We start from the raw sequence: 22,581 nt of genomic DNA, 5'->3' as shown, positions 1-22,581 counted from the left end.
GAACCCAGGAGTTTGAGGTTGCAATAAGCCCTGATTGCACCACTGCATTCTAGCCTGGGCAACAGAGCAATACCCTGTCTCTTAAAAAAACAACAAAAAATAATGCTTAAATGTGTTTTGGAGTGGTTCAAATGTCTCATTTTACCCTTTTTGTCCAATCTGTTTTTTAATTTGGATAACCGTAACTGAGGCACTGGCATAGGTTTATTTCGAAATAACCTAATTTTTCTGACTCCTACATACTGAAAGAAATGAAGTGAAATGTTTAAATGAGGACATTTACATGCACGTGAATTATCTTCATGGTAGAGAGTTAATAGGTTCCTAGTATTTTAAAGATTAGGGGACTGAAAGAGTTATTGCTATGTTGGAAAAATAAAGATTAGAGTTATCAAACACTAACTTAACTTACCTTTTGAGAAAATCTGACTTCATATAACATCTGAGTTTCAGGAACTGAAAGAAATGAAGATAGAATCCATTGATTTTTTTCATTAATAATTAAGGAGCAATCTTTTAGAGTTACTCTTCTGGAATTTACTACAGCAATAGCAGAAGAAAAACTACCTTGTATATCTTTATAAGTCTTAAAAATAGAATTTTAAACTGCAAGTAGTGTAGCACTAAAACATTTTAACCAGTTTGGCATCAGCAATGCCATAATAAAAACTAAATCAGATTAATTAATGATAGTTATAAAGCATTTTAAATTCAGAATTAAATTTAGCAAGTAATTAGTCTGAAACATGTGCAAACTATATTTTAAAGGATGTTTGACTATAATCAATCATCAGGTGTCTATTTGCCTGTAAAGATGAAGCACATTTTAGCATTTAACCATCTGTCAGTCAACGTTATTTATTGAATACCTGCTCTGTATGGAATAGTTAACCTTAAAACAAATCAATCATCCAAAAGTCAACATTTTAATACTAAATACAAGTAAATGAAAGCACTTACATCAACTTCTGGTCAGCAATTTAATAAAAAGTGCCTTCATCATTTTGCATGTCTATTATATAACTACTCACGGAATGTATTATTTGCCTCTACCATGAAGCCAATAATTTAGGTCTTTAATTAGAAAGTTGAAATATATCTTCTGCAAGTATCCTCTCAGCAGTTATCTTGTAGCTAGGCTTACCCCACGATCTCCAGACAACGTTGTAGTAGAAGAATTTTCCTGAATATATTAATAAGTTGTTAATTAAAGGATTAGCACTGACCTGTTACCCAATTATCCTTAATTAGGAAGTACTGCAGTAACTTCTCTGTATCACATAATGTCATTCTGAGCAGGCATTGTAATGAAATCCTCACTTGGTTACTTTTTTTTTAGTTGTGGACATATTGTTTTTATTTTTGGTTTCTAGTAGTTTCTGTTGATGTCCCGTATATATATATATATCAAGCATTTAAAAACATCTTAGATCTTTTATTTACTTTTCTACTGTCTCCAGCTTAAAATGCCACTAGAAAGCAGTATTAGAAAATTATATAATGTGGGTTATTGGAATAAAAGTAGCTTCACTCCAAAAGAGAGGGTACTAGAAAAAAAAGAGCCTGAAATTTGGAAAGAGGGAAGCTTAAATATTTTATCTGAAGCCATGATAAAAGAAAGGAAGAAAGAAAGGGAGAGGGGAAAGAAAGGAAGGAAGGAGGAAGGAGAAAAAATGAGAGAAGGAAGAGGGGTAAGGAAGAAAAAGAGAGGTGAAAGGAAGAAGAGATATATGCTCCAAATTTCTTTCTTTTTTTTTTTCTTTGGGACGGAGTTTCGCTCTTGTTTCCCAGGCTGGAGTGCAATGGCGCGATCTCGGCTCACCGCAACCTCCGCCTCCTGGGTTCAGGCAATTCTCCTGCCTCAGCCTCCTGAGTAGCTGGGATTACAGGCACGCGCCACCATGCCCAGCTAATTTTTTTGTATTTTTAGTAGAGACGGGGTTTCACCATGTTGACCAGAATGGTCTCGATCTCTTGACCTCGTGATCCACCCGCCTCGGCCTCCCAAAGTGCTGGGATTACAGGCTTGAGCCACCGCGCCCGGCCCAAATTTCTAAAGTGCCTCAAATAAACAAAAAGAGTTATATATAAGAAAATAATTTTCGGTCATAGTTTCAACTTATTTAACCTTTAAATAAGGGATTTTAACATAATTTTGATCTATCAAAGTTAAATATATCCAGGCAACAGAAAGAACATTTATAGATATAAAATAAGTTTTGCCAAAGATCGAGAAGATCAATATTATATTGTAAAATTATCATGTTCTTAAATTCTGCTTTATAGTTGTAAACACTATAGCTTAAAAAGAAAAAAACATTGGGTAAGTGGATGTCACACCCATTTTCATAGTTAAAATTGTTCAAGATAATAATGAAAAAGAAGCCAAATGGAAATGCTGGTAAATTTGTACATAAACATGTTTTAATTGCATAGATCAGTGCTGCTGCTGTTGTTTATTGACCTGTTACTGTTGTTAGTGGAGAATGTTTTTCTATGTTCTTAAGCATGGTTATATGCTATATGTTTCCCTACACACATAGTGGTAAATGAAGCTAAGCATGAATTGATAAACTGAATTTCATTTTACGAAAATAACAACTCTAATTCTTGTAACTCATGCCTAGAAAAATTAAATCTACACCAGTGTAGAAATTAAAAATATAATATGTCCATTTTGGTGTGCCCTTTGTATGTCAATTAAAAATTATTGAGAATAATATTTAAATCTTGTTTATATATTTTTAGCTCTTTAATTGGTTGTATTCACATTTAGGATTATCATGTTTCCTTGACTGTTTAATCCTCTAAGCATTTTGAAATACCCTTCTTTCTCTCTGATAATATTCTATGTTTTAAAGTCTACTTTGTCTAATACAAATATAGCCACTGTAATTTTCTTATGACTAGTGTTTGTATGATATGTCCTTTTCCATCTTGTAATTTTATTTGTGCATTAGTATTCATCTCTTGAATTCTACACATAGTTGTGCCTGTCTGACAAGCCAGTTTTAAGAAAATCTTGTGTGGAAAGTACAAGAAGTTCCCATATTCTCCTTCCCACCTCCCCCAGTTTTTCCTATTATAAACATACTGCATTAGTATGAAATATTTGTTATAATTAATGAACCAATATTGATATCTTATTAATGAAAATCCATAATTTACACTAGGTTTCACTCTATGTTGTATATTGTGAGGTTTTTGACAAATGTATAATGACATACATCCACCACTACAGTTTTATATATAAAACTCTGCACTAATATTCCCTTGACCTATTCATTCTCTCCATCTTTCTGAACCCCTGCAACCACTGATCTTTTTACTGTTTCCATAGTTTTATCTTTTTCATTATGTCATTTAGTCATACTCATACAGTATGTGAATTGGCTGCTTTCACAAGCAATATGTATTTAAGGCTCCTCCATATAATTTCATGGCTTCATAGCTCATTTCTTTTTTTTTAATCATTGAATAATATTTATTGTCTGCATGTACCACTGTTTATATTTTAACCTATTGAAAAATGTCATAGTTACTTCCAAGTTTTGGAAATTATGAATAAAGCTGCTAGAAATATTAATGTGCAGGTTATTCTGTGGTATATTAATCAGGGTTCTCCAGAGAAACAGAAAAAATAGGATGCATGTATTTGTCTGTGTGTGTGTGTGTGTGTGTGTGTGTGTGTATGTGTGTCTGTGTGTGTTTAAAGAGAAAGAGGGAGGGATGGAAGGGGAAAGAGGAGATATTACAGGAAAGTGGTTCACATGATGATTATGTTATGAAGGGTGAGAAGTCCCAATATCTTTTAAGAAAGTTGGAGATCCTGTAGAGCCTATGTGTATATCTAGTCTGAGTTCAAAGGCCTGAGAGCCAGGAGAGCCAAAGGTATAATTTTCAGCCCCAAAGCTCAAAGGCTCAATACCCAAAAAGAGCCAGTGATTTAGTTTGGAAAGAGCAACACCCTAGAGCCAGTCAGCAGTGGGGAGTTCCCTCTTACTCAGCTTTTTACTGTATTCAGGTCTTCAGTTGATTGAAGAAAGCCCACTCACATCAGAGAGGGTGATCTCGTTTACTCAGTTTACCTACACATATGTTAATCTCATTCAGAAATAACCTCACAGACACATCAGGGATAATGTTTGGCACCCTGTGGCATCTTGGTTGCTTTACTTCCAAGTTTGGGCAATAATGAATTAAGCTTTTTTAAACATTTATATGATCGACTGTTTTCAAACTGTCTACAAAAGCAGCTGTATTATTTTGCATTTCCACCAGCAATGAATGAGAGGTTTTCTTGCTCCATATTCTCACCATGATTTCCTGTTGTCAGCACTTTAAATTTTAACCATTCTAACAGATATGTAATGGTATTTTATTATTGTTTGAATTTGCAATTCTCTATGATATGTGACCTTGAACATCTTTTCATATGCTTATTTTCCATTTGCGTATCATCCTTGGTGCTGTATCTGTTCAGGTCATTTCCCCATTTTTTAGTTGTTTTTCTTGTTAAAATGTAAGAGTTCTTAGCATATTTTGGATATCAGTCCTTTATTATATTTCTGTTTTAAAGAAAAATATTTTCTTCCAGTAACTGTACATAATAAACTATTATATACACACACACACACACACACACACACACACACATTTTAAGTTATAGGGAATAAAGTTTATTTTGGCAGATAGTATTAAACAAAATTAAAGTTGCATACATTAGTAATATAACTCAACATCCTTAATTTGGTATAAGTAGGACACATTTTCTTGCTTTCCTGTGTTCTGCTAAATCACCATACCTAAACTGCTTTATAAAACTGATATGCTGAAATTTAACTTTACTGTTTTCGCTTACGCTCTGATTCCAAACAAAACTTTTCATAAGCTTCTTCTATCTCTGGGTCCATCTCATCATCAATATCATCCAAGTATGGATCACCAGCCCCTGATAAATCTGTTCCATTTTCTTCATAATCTGGAAAAAAGTCCTGTCTTTCAAGTAACCCTTGATATTTCTTTTGATAATCTGGATCAGCTGCAGTGAAAGGAACACCATCAGATGTATAAGATGTTGGTTCATTCATAAAGTAGTTAGGATCATTTTCTGGTGTTGCTTCTCTGTATGTTGAAGTTGCATGGACTCTACCCCAGTTACTTGACCGGAGTTCCACAAGCTTCAAGAGCATCTGTTTTATATCTCTACTGCAGTTTGCATCTAGGACAACATATTTAATTCTCTGAATAATTTCTTCCATATCCATCTTTCCTTTTTCCTTCCAAGCATCTTCCAAAACTGATCCTGTCAACTTCAATAATTTTACTGCACAAATTAACTTGTCATCCATAGGATTGGAAAAGAGGCATTCAGCAGCTCTCGAAGACCAACCTGAAGAATACCTGCTCTCGTAACCTGTCCATTTGTTCCCTTGATCTCCAGGTTAAGATAAAGCTCTCCCAGAAAGAGTACAAATGCATGAAATCGTTTTCGAGTAATCTCATCCCCTTTTGCAGCTTGATCTTTAACTTCATATTCAGTCCGACATCTTTGAAGTAGCAATTGGCCGAAATTGCCACTCTGTGGGTTAATTGTCAGATGATGGGACAGGTAATTACACAGGCGAGCTCCCATATAAGAGAAATTCGGGATAGACGTGGCCTGTTGATATATGAGTTCCACAAGTTCTTGCAAAGCATCATCTGTTGTAACCCAACCATTCAGGGTCTCCGCAAACTGTTCAATTTCAGTTTCAAAACTGCCAGGCTGCTCTGTAAGATGATTCAAAAATTCCTGAACATATTCAGATAGAGTGGGATAATCCTCACAACCATCCTCATAGGATTCTGTGTAATTGAAAGAATAACCTGATGGATAAAATTCAGGGGCATTCACAGACAGCTTAGACATTAATACCAGTGCTACAACCACCTGGGGTTTAGCCATTGCTGAATCCGTGTTCTGCTGCGGGATTTTATCCTGTGAACTAGGTGGAGCTCTCAAGGGCTTCGTTTGCTCCTTGGCAGGCCCAACCTACTGGATAGTTCTCAAGAGAGACACGCAAGAAATTTTTAATTTTAAGGAATACCATTTATCACTTGTTTGTTTTCACAGGCTGTGCTTTGCTGTTGTATTTAAGAGGTCATTACCAAACTGAAGTCCACTTGTTACATTCCAGGAATTTTATAGTTTTGTGTTTTACATTTAGGTTGATAGTAGGTATATGTGAAATTTTGCGAAAGCTGTAAGATTTATGTCTAGTTGCATTGCCATTTTGCACTTGAATATTCAGATTTTCTAGCACTGTTTTTTAAAAAGACTATCACTTTCCTTTACTAATTGCCTTTCCTCTTTTATAAAAAATCAGTTGACTCTATTTCTGTGTGTTTATTTATAGGCTCTATATTCTACTCCATGGATATAGTTGTCTATTATTTCACCAATACCATGCTATTATATATTCATTATTATAGTTTTGTCGTAAGTCTTGAAGTTGGGTAGTGTAGCGTGGACTCTCCAACTTTGTTCTTCTCTAATATTGTAGTGGCTATTCTCTGTCCTTTGTCAATATAAATGTCAGAGTCAGTTTCTGGATATACACAAAATTATTTACCAGACTTTCATTGAGACTGAGTTGAATCTATAAGCAATGTGGAAAGAACTGACATCTTCACAATATTGATAATTCACAATATTGAGTCTTCCTATACATGAACATAAAAAACTTCCCCATTGACTTAGATCTTCTCGGATTTCTGTCATCAGATATTTATAATTTTCCTTATATAGACTATATACATATTTCATTAGATTTGTAACTATTTCAATTTTTTATGCTAAAATAAATATTTTTTAACTTCAAATTCTAATTGTTCTTGCTGATATTTAAGAACACAATGGTCTTTTGTATAATAACCTTGTATCCTGCAACCTTGTTAAATCGCTTATTAGGTAGGAGGGTTTTGTTGTTGTTACCCATGAAAAAATAGTTTCATTTTTTTTTTCTTTCCAATTAGCACACCCTTTATTTCCTTTACTCATATTTTGCATCAGCTAGGAATTCATGCATGATGTTCCATAGATGTGGTGAGAACAGATATCCTTGCCTTGTTTCTAACCTAACTTTACATCTTAAAGAACTAGAAAAACAACAAACAAAACCTAAAATTATCAGAAGAAAAGAAATACTAAATATTAAAGTAGAGAAAAACAAAATAGTGAATAGAAAAACAATAGAGAAAATCAACAAAACTTAAGATTTTGTTTTACACAAACATCAACAAAATTCACAAAATGTTTACCAGATTGACTAATAAAAAAGAGAGAAGACTCAGATAATTAAAATTAGAAGTAAAAAATGGGTCATTATGACTAATTTTTAAAAAAAAATTGAAACAATTATAACAAAGTACTATGAATGATGGCGTGTTAACACATTGGATAAACTGGATGAAATGGTCAAATTCCTGGAAGCACACAAAATATCAAGACCAAATCATGAAGAAATAAAATATCTAAACATACCTATGATGAGTAAAGAGATTGAATGAGTAATCAAAACTTTCCAAAAGCCTGGTCACAGTGGCTCGTGCCTGTAATCCTAGCATTTTGGGAGGCTAAGGTAGAAGGATCATTTGAGCCCAGGAAATTGAGGCTATGGTGTGATATGATCATAATACTGCACTCCAACTTGGGCAATAGAGTAAGACTCTGCTTCTAAATAATAAAATTTAAATTAAAAATGAATAAAAATAATAAATCGAAAACTTTCAGTAAAGAAAGGCACATGGGACCAAATGGTATTGCTAGAAAATTCTACCAAGCATTTCAAGAAGAATTAACACCAATCTTTATAAAACTCTTCCAAGAAATTGAAAAGATAAGAAATTTTCTAAACTCATTCTGTAAAGTCAGCATTACCTTTATTCAAAAGACAGACAAACACACTACAAGAAAAGGAAAATAAAGATAATTTTCTCTCATGAATTTTGATGCAAAGATTCTCAACATACTAGGGATCCCAAAACAGAGACAGAGAAAACAAGCAACTTGGAAAACATATTTAAGGATACTGTCCACAAAACTTTTACCAGCCTCATGAGGGAGGTCAACATGCAAATTTGGAAATTTCAGATGTGATATTTTATAGTGTCCTGTGGGACACCCATAAGACACATAATCATCAAATTCTCTAAGATCAATGTGAGAGAAAAAAGTATTTAAGGCAGACAGAGAGAAGGGGAAAGACAACCACATAGGAAACCCTATCAGAATAAGAGCAGACCTTTTAGCAGAAACCTTACAAGGCAGAAAAGACTGGGGGCGTATATTCAGCATTCTCAAAGAAAAGAAATTCAAACCAAGAATTTTATGTGTGGCCAAATTAAGCTTCATAAGTGAAGGAGAAATAAGATTGTTTTCACACAAGGAAATGCTAAGAAAATGTGTCAGCACCAGAACTGCTTTATAAGAGGTCCTTAAAGGAGTACTAAACATGGAAATAAAAAACCATTACCGACCACCACACAAACATACTTAAGTACATAGAACATTGACACTATAAAGAAATGACAAAATCAAGTCTGCATAACAACCATCTAACAACATGATGACAAGATTAAATGTGTACATATCAATATTATCAATATTGACATTGGATGTAAATGGGCTAAATTCCCCCACTTAAAAGATAGATAGTTGTAAGTTGGATGAAGAAGAAAGACTCAACTGTATGTTGTCTTCAAAAGACTCATCTCACGTGCAATGACACCCACTGGTCTCAAGTAAAGAGATGGAGAAAACTACCAAGCAAAGGGAAAGCAAAAAGGAAGGTTTGCATACTTATTTCACATAAAACACAACAAGAGTTGGAGACTTCAACACCCCACTGACTGTATTAGACTGAACACTGAAGCAGAAAACTAAAAAAGATATTTGGGACCTAAACTTGACACATAACATACATCTACAGAACGATGCATCTAGCAAAACAGAATATACATTTTTCTCATTTCCACATGGCACATGCTCTGAAACTGACTAGAGAACAGACCATAAAGCAATTATCAAAAAATTGAAAAAAGCTGAAATAACACCAAACACACTCTTGGACTACAACTCAATAAAAATAAAAATCAATACCAAGAACATCTGTCAAAACCATGCAATGGCATAGAACTTAAACAATCTACTCCAGAATGACTTTTAGGTAATGAATAAAACTAAGGTAGAAATAAAAAATATTCTTTAAAACTAATGAAAAGAAAGATACAACATACCAAAATCTCTGGAATACAGTGAAAGCAATGTTATGAGGAAATTTTATAGTACTGAATGTTTATATCAAAAAGTTGGAAAGATCCCAAATTAATAAGGTAATGTCACACCTAGAGTAACTAGAAAAACAAGAGCAGAGCAACCCCGAAACTAGCAGGAGAAAAGAAATGAACAAAATCAGAGCTGAAGTGAATGAAATTAAGATATTAAAAAACCATACAAATGATCAATGAAATCAAAAGTTGGTTCTTCAAAAGGACAAACAAGATTGATAGACCACTAGGTAGACTAATAAAGAAAAAAAAGGAGACGGCATACAAATAAACAAAATCAGAAAAGACAAAGGAGACATTTTCACTGACTCCATAGAAATACAAATAAACCCTCAGAGACTATTATGAATATCTCTATGCACAGCAACTAGAACATCTGGAAGAAACTGATAAATTCCTGGAAACAATAGAGGAGTTATTAAGAAATTATTTTAGCCAGATAGTAAGGATAAAAGTTCTCAGTAGTAATTTTCCTGTAATAAGAAACAACCCCTGAACCATCTCTTCTCTAACAGAAAAGGCAACTTAAAGGGCCAGGATAGCAAGCTTTGATATGCAAATTTAGAACATTAGAAACTAGGTGCACTCAATATTGTGATTCCCACCATCTTCTCCCTTTTACCTCTGTGTCAAGTGTGTGATGCCACCTCCAAATAGCATTACATGTTCAAAATATCAAGGTGACCTGCTTTTGCATATTAAAGGGATAAGTTGGGAGGGCCAGGTTTTTCATGTGCTACGTAAATGACACACTTGGTCAAACCAGTCCCCTGGGCCCTATGCAAATCAAATACCACCTCCTCCAGCCTCCCATATAACCAACCACTTTTCTGCCACACAGGGGGGTTTCTCTTTCTTCCAAACTCCCTTCCCTTGTCTCTGTACAAGAGAGCTGTTCTCTTTCTTCCTTCTTTCTTGCCTATTAAACTTTTCACTCCCTAAAACCACTTCACCTGTGTCCGTGTCACTAATCCTATCAATGTGAGACCAAGACCCTGGTGTTTCTCTAGTCATCAGGGCCTTATCATTTTGGTGCATTGCCAGAAAATCATTCATTGGAGCCGTGAGTATGGAATGAATCTCAACCTCAAATCTGTCCTTAAATCTCAAAGCTCTCTTCCAGCCATCCTGTTGCCAAAATAACTATCTCTCTTTGTGGTCTCTTACTCTCCATCAAATGTGCAGGAATTTTTACAGCCTAGGGAGTAATCTAGGAAAGAGCCCTTGCAATGTTCTCCCCGCCCCCGCGCCCCCCCCCCCCCCCCCGCCCCCCCCCCCCCCCCCCCCCCCCCCCCCCCCCCCGCCCCGGGAAGTAACGCACATGTTATTTCTAAGCCAACACCGCCACCTAGTGGAAATAGATGTCCTTTTCATGAGACACATAAGGTACTGTTCACCCTCCCTGGTTTCTGAACCCCAGCACCATGTTAAATGTGCCGATTCTCTGCGGTACATTGCAGCTTCACAACTTTTCCATTTTGTGCTTTTCTACTGCTAATTCTGTGGACTGGAGAGCTCTGCTTTCAATGGCTAGGAGTAAGATGTCTTCTGCAGCCAGATTTTAGTCCTGATATTGTCCCATCGGTAGGAAAACGGCCATTCAGTCCCTATGTTCTATTAAGGCACCTATTCTGTCTCCGATTAAGACAGTATTTAATTAGTAAGGGGATTTTAAGTTCATAAGTTAACTGGAACCATTATTTTTTTAAGGGTAAATGCTTTAGTATGGGCTATAATATCAGGCAAAATAACATGTTGCCTCCATTAAAGAATCCTTGCCCAAAGACGACAAAGCCTCTCCAGAAATCCATTTTTTGGGGAGCCAGGCAAATCACACAGGTTTAGGAAGTCAAAGGGAAATCCAAGAGGCAGAAAGTTAAGATTGCATGGGTAAGCATGGTTAGTCCCATCACTTAGTTCATCCGGTTCCATGGCTTGAAGGACCACACCCACAACCATCTGGGACACATTTAACATGGTGATGGGATTCAGAAACAAAGAAGGGGAAACAGTCAGAGGATACTCCCTGTATTCTCCTCCACTCCCAGTCATATGAAAAAGAAGGAGTCTAAGGGAATACTTTCATTCTCACTTCTTTTTCTAGATGGGCAATAAATTATCCTCAGTTTGCACCACTCTGGAGTGCACTCTGAAACTTCCTTAGTCTCAAAACTTTAAAGAGAAAAGCAACTCATTTTCTTTTGCACAGGACATGACATTTATACTAAACCTTTACAAGCCTCGTAAGATCAACCAAGCCCTTTTAGCAATCATATTGGGCAGGCCCAAGGAGAATAGTTCCCCAAAATTAAAAAAGCAACTTTCAGTGGGACCATCTGAGGATCCCCCATATCTGGGCCCCCCTCAAGTTATTTTCTCATTATAATACCTTAGGCAAATAAAGGGAAACTAAGGCCAATTTTCTAAACACCCTGATAGGTATATGAAAGCTTTCCAAAATTTAACTCGGGTGTTTCACCTTACATGGAGGAATGTTATGCTACTCCTAAACCAGACCCTCACTGCAGCAAAAGGCAGATAGTTCTGCAAGCACCAAATAATTTTGGAGATAAGCAATATATCTCCTATAATACACCAAAAGGGAAGAAAGCAGATAGGGAACGCAAAGAAATAGCAAAAACATCATTCACAATAGGGAGAGAGGCAGTTTGGTAAAAAACCCAATTGAAACCCCAATATCTCAGGAGATAAATAGAAAAGAAAGCACTTTTTAATTTGCATTTTATAATGCCTATGGAAAACCAGGGCCAAACTTCTCAATTACTCTAAAATCTCTATAATGAACCAAAAGCCAAATAAGAATCCTGTAGCCTTTATGGAAAGGCTAAGAGAGGCACTAATAGAGTACACCTCCTTATCACTTAATTCAGTTAAAAAAAACTCAACCTGAAGGAGAAGTTTATTACACAGGCAGTTCCTGATATAAAAAAGAAACTACAAAAGCAAACTATAAAACCAGATAGCATCCTAAAGAACCTCCTGAAGGTGGCCACTTTGGACTTTAATAATAGGGAACAGGAGGAAGCCCAAAAGAAGGAGAGAAAGCTCAGGTGAAGGACAGAGCCTTTAGCAGCAGTTTTGCAGGGCTGCAAAGTCCAGAATCCCTGAAGTGCGTCTGCTAGTTACTATCAGTGTGGCAGGCCAGGGCATTTAAAAAAGGAATGCCCATGAAGCAAAAGAAAGCAATCTTGACCCTGTCCGGGCTGTGGCAAAAACTACTGAGGACAAAATTGCCCCTGGAGGTGGAGGTCACTGGGATCAGGACCAGTCTGAGAGAGGATTGATGGGTCCCAGGGCTCAAACCCGGGCTTCAGTGGCTCAAACTACCCTTATAACACAGGAACCCTGGGTGACTCTGGAAATTAAAGGAAGGAAAGCAAACCTCCTTCTAAATACTAGAGCTGGTTTCTCCCTTTTCTCTTCTCTAATCCTGGCCTCCCCTCTTCCCATAGATGATCATAAGGCACATCTCAGAAAAAATTTTAATTCAGTATTTTTCTTAACCTTTGTTACAGTTACAAAAACCTATTGTTTACACGTGCTTCCAAGCCATTGTCATAATAGCTCTATTAATGTGCATTTTACAAGGCCAATGCACATTGCATTAGCTCTATTAGTTAAAAAAAAGCCTCCAAGTTAACCCTAGGAAATAATTTAACTATTTACAGCCCACATAATGTGGCAGGATCACTGTTCTCTAGGGGAAGCTCTTAGCTGGCAAACAGCCGGTAAAGCAAGCAGTACATAGGCAGGATAAGCAGTAGTCACTCTCCCCAAACAGAAATGCTCAATTAGCTAAGCTAATAGCTCTTACAATAGCACTTACATTAAGCAATGGAAAGGTAGCTAACTTTCACACTAATTCAAATTTTGCCTTCTTAGTTCTCTGTGCTCATGCTGCCATTTAAAAGGAAAAACATTTTCTTACTAATGGATCTCCTATAAAATATCACCAGAAAATTTGCAGGTTATTATCCTCAGTTTTTCGTCCACAAAAAGTAGCAAGGATACATTGAAAGGAACATCAGAAAGAAATAATTAAGGTAGCCAAAGAAAATAAATTAGCTGATCAGGCAACTAAGTCAAAGCCATGAAAGCTTCAAGGCATTAATGCACTTCAAGTCCCTTCTAATCTAACAAGGCTCCATAAAAAAATAATTAAACCTCAGGATTCCCCTGCAAAAATAAAATAGGCCACTTCTCAAGGGCATACTTTTCAGCCTCAGCATATCTACAGTCAGGATGGCGAACTCTATTTACCAGCCTCCAGCCAATAAAAAGTCCTTAAAATCCTTCACCAAGCTTTTCATTTGTGAAAGGATAAAACTTATCAATGTGCTCAGAAATTGTTTTCAGGCAGGAAACCTGTAAATTGGTTAAGCAAGCAACCTTTCTAGATCACTTCCAACAAGAATGACTACAACTAGCAGAAGCTCAACCTCCCCAAAATAAAACCACCTTTATTTTACCCAGAAAATTTCGTGTTAGTAAAAACTCTCAAATTTCTCCTTCCCTAAGCCAAGCATAGAAGGGCCCTACACTGTTCTTTCAACTCTCTTGGCAGTAAAAGATACAGGAATCAACTCCTGAATACATCATACTCAAATCAAAGCCTGAAGAGCTGAGGGATCAACCCCTGACAGCCCAGAACAATGTCCTGAATATCAATGTAAAGATACCAAAAATCTTAAGCTAAAAATCATTAAAAAATAAGTAACTGAGTAAGAAGTACTCATCTTATTCAGTCCCACCTTTACCTCATAAATACTTTTTGTCATTTCCTCTCAAAATCTGCCATCAAATATTAAAACATTTTTAATGCATATTTGCAGAGAAATTTTAATTATGCATGGGATTGCATTTGTAACTTTGTAAATCCCCAAAGAAAAATGTTATATCTTAGCAAATAAAGTTTTAGACAAAAATTATTTACTATGCTGCTCTTGTGAAAATTCTTATAGTCATGCTACTATTTGCAATAGAACTATACACATAGGCATCCACAATGTGGAATTCTGGTTATAAAATTCTAATTGCTATAATATTTTGCCTGATTATCATCCTTATAACAGGATTAATAATTGCAGGAAAAATTTGGTCAAGGTTGTTTTGCTTATAGCAGGAGTAATAGTTACAGATATGAAGTAAGCATTAAAGTTTTACTATCATTAAGTTTAATAGGACTTTTTTACTAAAGTTTGGTAATAGAATGCACTCTAAGCTATGAAAAGAAAGTTATAAAGAAATAAATTTTATATAAGAAAGAATTTTGTATGGTAAATTCTTGTCCTAAAAGGAAATGACTGGTGGTTTAAAAGAAGAATGTTTAGGACAAATCAAAAGTTTAAGTATGTTGTAAGAGACTCTGTGAAAGTCATAAAAATATTTATAATTAAAGAAAAGGAATTGTCAAAAGTAATGCTGAAGTTATTTTAGTCACCCAATGACATATTTCTCCCAGTCATATTGCAAGTTATAAAAGTGGCCTAAGCCTAAGGTTATTCTCTAATGGCAAGTCAAGGGGGAAGTGTATGCTTTTCTCTAGAAAAAAGTTATTTATATTAACGTGGATGGTAATTTACAGCGACATCTAGTGGAGTCAAATCGGTATTGCACTCTATTGGTGTAATAACAGGTGTCAAACTCTACTGTCAGTTATGATCTATCGAATCTCCACTAATGGTGATAATCTTAATGCTCATATTCTAACCCTATATTTTAAACCTTCTTATAAAATTTATCTCTTTTTGCCTAAAAGCAGTTAAACTCCAAACGGTGCTACGAGCAAAACCACACATAAACGCACCATTCTTCCAAAAACCCTTAGATCAACCTCAAAAGAAAGCCCAACTGCTGTTCCCCCAAACAATGACCCTTTTCAGCAGGAAGTAGCAAAAAAGTCATCATCCAACATCCCTAACAGCAGTTAGGTTTACTTCTTTTTGAGGTGGAATAATACGGGAGTTATTAAGACATTATTTTAGGCAGATAGTAAGGGTAAAGGTTATCAGTGGAAATTTTCCTGTAATAAGAAACAACCCCTGAACCATCTCTTCTCTAACAGAAAAGGCAACTTAAAGGGTCAGGACGGCAAGCTTTGATATGCAAATGCAGGCCATTAGAAACTGGGTTAATTCAATATGGCGATTCCCACCATCTTCTCCTTGTCACAACCTGTGCCAAGTGTGATGGCCACCTCCAAATAACACCGTGTGTTCAAAATATCATGGTGACCCGCATTTCCATATTAAAGGACTAACGTGGGAGGGCCAGGCTTTTCACGGGCTATGTAAATGACTCACCTGGTAAAACCAATCCTCTGGGCTGTATGCAAATGAAACACCACCTCCTCCAGCCTCCCATATAATCAACCACTTTTCCACCACACAGGGGGTTTTCTCTTTGTTCCAAACTCCTCTCTCTTGTCTCTGTACGGAAAAGCTGTTCTCTTCTTTCTTCTTTCTTTCTTCCCTATTAAACTTTTCACTCCTGAAAACTGCTCCACATGTGTCCGTGTTGCTAATCCTATCAGCATGAAACCAAAAACCCTGGTGTTTTTCCAGCCATCAAAGCAGTATCAATATGACCTCCAAGATTGAATCTGGAAGAAATTGAAACTCTGAACAAACCAATAATGAATTCTGAAATTGAATCAATAATAAAAAGCCTACATGCCAGAAAAAGCCCTGGACCAGATAGATTTACAGGCAAATCTTAACAGATATATAAAGAAAAGCTGGTACCAATCCAGTTAAAATTATTCCACAAAATTGAAGAGTAGGAAATCCTTCCTTAACTTATTTGATGAGGCCAGCATCATGCTGATACCAAAATGTGACAGAGACACAACAGAAGAAGAAAACTTCAGGCCGATAACCCTGATGAATGTAGATGTGAAAGTCCTCAACAAAATACTAGCAAACTGAATTAAGCAGCATGTCAGAAAGCTAATCCATGATCAAATAGGCTTTATTTCTGGGATGCAACATTCATTCAACATACATTAATACATGTGGTTCATCACATAAACAGAAATAAAGGCAAAAACCACACGATCACCTCAGTAGATGCAGCAAAAGGCTTTTCATAAAATTTGATATCCTTTCATGTTAAAAACCCTCTATGGCTGCGCGAGATGGCTCATGCCTGTAATCCCAGCACTTTGGGAGGCCAAGGCAGGTGGATCACAAGGGCAGGAGTTCAAAACCAGCCTGACCAACATGGTGAAACTCCGTCTCTACTAAAAATACAAAAATTAGCCAGGCGTGGTGGTGCATACCTATAATTTCAGCTACTCAGGAGGCTGAGGCAGGAAAATCGCTTGAACCCAGGAGGCAGAGGTTGCAGTGAGCCTAGATTGTGCCACTGTACTCCAGCCTAGGCAACAAAGCAAGACTCTATCTCAAAAAAAAAAATACCCTCTACAAACTGGACATTGTGGATCATACCTAAATAAGATAACCATCTATGACAAACTCATAGGCAAAATCATACCAAATGGGTCAAAGCTGGAAGCATTCTTTTTGAGAAATGGAAAAAGACAAGGATACCTGTTCATACTGCTACTATTCAACGTAGTACTGGAAATCTTAGCAAGAATAATTAGGCAAGAAAAAGAAAGAAAGATATCCAAATAAGACATGAGGAAGTCAAACTATCTGTCTTTATAGACAATAGGATTTTATAACTAGAAAACCCCATCATGTCCACCCAAAAGCTTCTAGATCTAAAAAACAACTTCAGTAAACTTCCAGGATTAAAAAAAATCAATGTACAAAAATCAGTAGCATTTTTATATACCAACAATGTCTAAGCTGAGAGCAAAATCAAGAATGAAATCCTATTCACAATAACCACAAAAAATAAAATACTTAGAAATACAGCTAACCAAGTAAAAGAACTTTACAATGAGACTTGCAAAACATTGCTGAAACAAATCAGAGACAACACAAGTGAACGAAAAACATTTTCTGGGCCAGGTACCCTGGCTCATGCCTATAATCCTAGAACTGTGGGAGGCAGAGGCGGGTGGATCACCTGAGGTCAGGAGTTCAAGACCAGCTTGGCCAACATGGCAAAACCCCATCTCTGCTAAAAATGTGAAAATCACCCAGGCATGATGGCAGGTGCCTATAATTCCAGCTACTCTGGAGGCTGAGGCAGGAGAATTTCTTGAACTCAGGGTGGAGGTTGCAGTGAGCGGAGATCATGCAACTTAACTCCAGCTTGGGTGAAAGAGTAAAACTCTGTCTCAAGAAAAAAAGAAAAACATTTCATGCTCATGGATAGTAAGAATCAATATTGTTAAAATGGCAATAATGCCCACAACAATTTACAAACTCAATGCTATTCCTATCAAGGTGCCAACAAAATTTTTCACAGATTTAGCAATAACTATTCTAAAATTCATATGGAACAAAAAATGAGCCAAAATAGCCAAAGTAATCCTAAGCAAAAAGAACGATGCCAGAGTCATCACACTATCTGGCTTCAAACTATACTACAAGGCTACAATAACCAAAACAGCATGGTTCTGGTATGAAAACAGACACATGGACCAACGGAACATATTAAAGAACCAAAAAATAAAGCCATGCACCAACAATCATCTGATCTTCAACAAAATCAACAAAAGTAAGCAAGAAGAAACTCACTATTTAATAGCTGGTGCTGGGATAACTGGCTAGCCATATGCAGAAGATTGAAACTGGACCCTTTCCTTTTACCATATACAAAAATCAACTTGGGATAAATTAAAGACTTAAATATAAAACTGACAACTATAAAAACCCTGGAAGAAAATCTAGGAAATGCCATTCTAGAAATAGGCATTGGAAAAGATTTCATGATGAAGACTTCAAAAGCAATTGCAGCAAAACCGAAAATTGGTGAATGAGGCCTAATTAAACTAAAGAACTTCTGCCTAGCAAAAGAAACTTGAAGCTGGACCCCTACCTTTCACCATATATGAAAATTGTCAAAATGCATTAAAAATTTAAATTTAAGACTCAAATTATACAAACCCTGGAAGATAACCTAGGAAATACTCTTCTCAACATTAGCCTTGGCAAATCATTTTTGTCTAGGTCACCAAAAGCAATTGCAACAACAAGAAAAATAGGCAAGTGAGTCCTAATTAAATTAAAGAGCTTCTGTACAGCAGAAAAAACTATCAACAGACAGTCTGTAGAATCAGAGAAAATATTCACCAATTATGCATCCAACAAAGACCTAATATACAGAATCTATAAGGAACTTAACAATCAAAAAACAAGTGACCCCATTAAAAAGTAGGCTAAGGAAACAGACACTTATCAAAGGAAGACATACAAGTGGCTAACAAACATTTGAAAAAATGCTCAGCATCACTAATCATCACAGAAATGCAATCAAAACCACAATGAGATGCCATCTCACTGTCAGAATGGCTATTATTTAAAAATATAAAAGCTACAGATGCTGTGAGGTTGCAGAGAAAAGGGAATGCTTATTCAGTGCTGGTTGGAATGTAAGTTAGCTCAACCATTGGGGAAAGCAGTTTGGAAATTTCTCAAATAACTTAGAACTACCATTCAACCCAGTGATCTCATTACTGGGTATATACCAAAAGGAATATAAATCATTCTACTATAAAGATACATGCACCCATATGTTCATTGCAGCACTGTTCACAATAGCAAATACATGGAATTAACCTCAATGACCATCAACAGTGGACTGGATAAAGAAAATGTGGTGCGTATACACCATGGAACATCACACAGCCATTAAAAAAGAACAAAGTTATGCCCTTTGCAGCAACGTGTATGCAGCTGGAGGCAATTGTCCTAAGCAAATTAACACACCAACAGAATACTTAATACCACATGTTCTCACTTAGAAGTTGGAGCTAAACCTTAATTACACATGGACACAAAGAAGGGAACAATAGACACTGGATCTTACTTGAGAGTGGAGTTCGGGAGGAGAGCGAGCATCAAAAAACTACCTATCAAGTACTATGCTTATTACCTGGGTGATGAAATCACCTATATACCAAAACCCGACAATACATGATTTATCCATGTGATATCCTTCACATGTACCACCTGAAGCTAAAATAAATGTTGGAAAGATAAAGAAAACGATTCCATTTATCATAGCACAAAAATATAATTTTTAGAAATTAAGTAGGGAAACACTGGTACTCTGAAAACTCTAAAACATTACTAAAAGAAACTAAAGAAAACCTGAATAAATTAAAAGACATCCAAGTTCATGGTTTGGAGGATTTAATATTTTTAGATGCCCATATTACCTAAAGTGATCTACAGATTCAGTACAATTCCTATCAAAATCTTAACTTTTCAGAAACAGAAAAACTTATCGTTCAATTTATATGGAATCTTGAGGGACCCTGAATAGGCTAAATATCCTATTATAAGAAAAAGAAAGTTGAAAGTCCTGCACTCTCTGATTTCAAAGCTTACTACAAAGGTAGTACAAATGAAGGCAATGTGGTACTGCCGTTAAAAACAGAGATATAGTCCAATGAAATAAAATAGACCAGACATAAACTTTCATATGTACACTAAAATTATTTTTGACAAACGTGCCAAAATAATTCAAAAGGGAGAGAACACTCTTTTCAACAAGTGGTGTTCAGAAAACTAGATATTCACATGCAAAATAATGAAGTTGGACCCTTACCCTACATCATATACAAAATTAACTTGAAATGGGTCAATGACCTAAATATAAGAGATAAAAGTAAATATAGGAGATTTCCTCTAAATCTCTTAGAGGAAAACATACCAAGAATGCTTTATGGTATTGGATTAGGCAATGATTTCTTGCATATGATACCAAGAACACAGGCAACAAATGAAAAAAATAAAAAATTGGACAATGAAAATTGTAAACATTTGTGTATTAAAGAATCTTAGCAACAGAATTAAAGGGCAACCAGCAGAATGGGAAAACATTTGCAAAGTAAGGGGCTAATACCAAGAATCTATAAAATACTTGTACAACTCAACAATGATAAACAAGCAAGCTGACTAAAATAAGTGCAAAGGACTTGAATAGATATTTCTTCAAAGAAGATAGTTATATGGTTAATAAAATCATGAAAATATTCTCAAAATTGCTAATTATTAGAGCAAGACAAATTAAAACCACAGTGAGATACTTCACACCTATTAGAATAAGACTTTTATCCAAAAAAAACTTATTTTAATAGTTAACAAATTAAGAAATTGAAATCCTTGTGCATTGCTAATGGCAATGTAAAACAGTAGAGCTGCTGTGGAATTCAGTATAAGTTCCTCAAAAAGTTAAAATTAGAATTACCATGTTATCCACAAACTCCACATCTGGGTATATATCCAAAAGAATTGAAAGCCAGGACTCAAACAACTAATTGTATACCCATATTCATGGCAGCATTATTCACAATAACCAAAAGGTGGAAGCCACACAGTTGTTCATCATAGGGGAATGGATGAACAAAATATGATGTATATACGCAATAGAATGCTTTTTAGCTTTCAAGAGGAAGGACATTGTGACACAAGCTACAAGATGATTGAACCTTGAAGACATAATGTTAAGTGAAATAAGCAAGTCATAAAAGCACAAATAATGTTTGACTCTACTTATTTGAGATAACCTAAGCAGTCAAATTAAAACAGACATAAAGTAGAATGATTGTTGCCATGGGCTATAGGGAGTGAAGAATGGGGAGTTGTTTAATGGGCCCAGAGTTTCAGTTTTGCAAGATAAAAAAATTATGGTGATGAATAGTGGTGATGATTGCACAACAATGTGAATGAACTTGGTGCCTCTCAACTGTACACTTAAAAATGGTTAAAATGATAAATGTCAAATTATGTATATTTTACCAAATTAAAATATCAATAAATAAGTGAGAATAAATAAAAAAACAAGACAATCTACCTCCTTACTCTCATAAAATTTAGAAAATACCAAAATTTAAAGCTATAATTTTCCATTAATCCATAGGTTTTTGAAAATGTGTGTGTACATCATCATGTCTTCCATTCTTCTCTGCGTATTTAAATATAAATTTTCTAATTTTAAAGGATAATTTTAAAATTTTCTTTATTATCTAGTTTCTTTATATCCATTTCAATGCTAATACTTTTAGACAATGGCAGACTGCCCCTTCACTTCATGAATAAATAGGCACAGAAATGGGATTTAAGAAGAATACTAAAAGAATAAAATGTACTTAAATCTAACTACCAGCGTAATTAAAATAACTATTAATCAGTGACAAAAACTAAAATTAAAAAGTACTATATTTTGCAATGGCAGTAAAGCAAATTGAAACATTTTATTTTTATGTGCTTTTAGCACAGAAAATATAAATTACTGTGTATGCTTACTATCACTGCTGTAACAAATTATCACAGACTTAGTGACTAGAAACCACATAAATTTATTAGCTTACAGTTCAAAAAGTCAAAAGTCCAAAATGAGTCTTCCTGGGCGAAAATCGTGCCATTGGCAAAACTGTATTATTTTTGGAGGCTCCAGGGTCTAAGCTGTAGGCTTGTTTTTTCCAGCTTCTCGAGGCTGCTTGCAGTGTTGGCTCATGGTCCTCTTCTATCTTTAAAGATAGCAATGGCATTGAAACCACCTCTGTAAAAATTAAAACTGAGGAAATTATGACAGTGGAAGCGATCAGGCCTAACCAACTGCATATTGCTTCTAACCTGTAAGCTGTCCTTGTTAATTCCTGGGCATAGGCCAAACTAGCCTTGGGAAGGAATTTAGTTTATAGTTTGATTCTGAAGCCAAATGGGCAATAGCCCTTTGAAGAAAAGACCCACTTCTTGCCTGGGGACCAGTCTTCCTTTGCAGGACTAGCAAATTAGCTACAAGATTAGAAATTATTCTTTAGAGGTCATGCAAGCTCTGGCTACAAGAGTCTGAACCACTCGAAATTGCTCTTGGGGATAACATCACAATTTTAAATCCTAAGATCAGTACTTCAGATATTTTGCAGATACTGCACTGGAAGGATCAGCTGACACCACCCAGAGTGGTAATCTGGCTCATCTAGCCCTGCCATCCCATCCAGGAACAGAAGACATCAAGACAATCTTACTTTGACCCCCCACCGCCATGATTCCATCTCCGACCTGACCAATTAATCACCACTCCCCACTTCCCAAACCCGTACCTGCCAATTTATCTTTAAAATCTCTGGTCACTGAATGCTCA

General features: G+C 35.8%; 1 pseudogene across 1 annotated transcript; it reads right to left on the bottom strand.

Annotated features, from left to right (window-relative positions):
* Window positions 1-4,652: 4,652 nt before the first annotated feature.
* On the bottom strand, window positions 4,653-6,014 carry LOC116556797 (annotated as a pseudogene). The gene has a single exon (XR_004271162.1). The product of XR_004271162.1 is annotated as a polyadenylate-binding protein-interacting protein 1 pseudogene (transcript).
* Window positions 6,015-22,581: the final 16,567 nt, after the last annotated feature.

Source organism: Sapajus apella, unplaced genomic scaffold, assembly GCF_009761245.1.
Source record: "Sapajus apella isolate SASKATOON/1434 unplaced genomic scaffold, GSC_monkey_1.0 scaffold17, whole genome shotgun sequence".
NCBI lineage: Eukaryota > Metazoa > Chordata > Mammalia > Primates > Cebidae > Sapajus > Sapajus apella.
The sequence above is the reverse complement of the archived record's forward strand: the minus strand, read 5'-3'. Positions and strand labels throughout refer to the sequence as shown.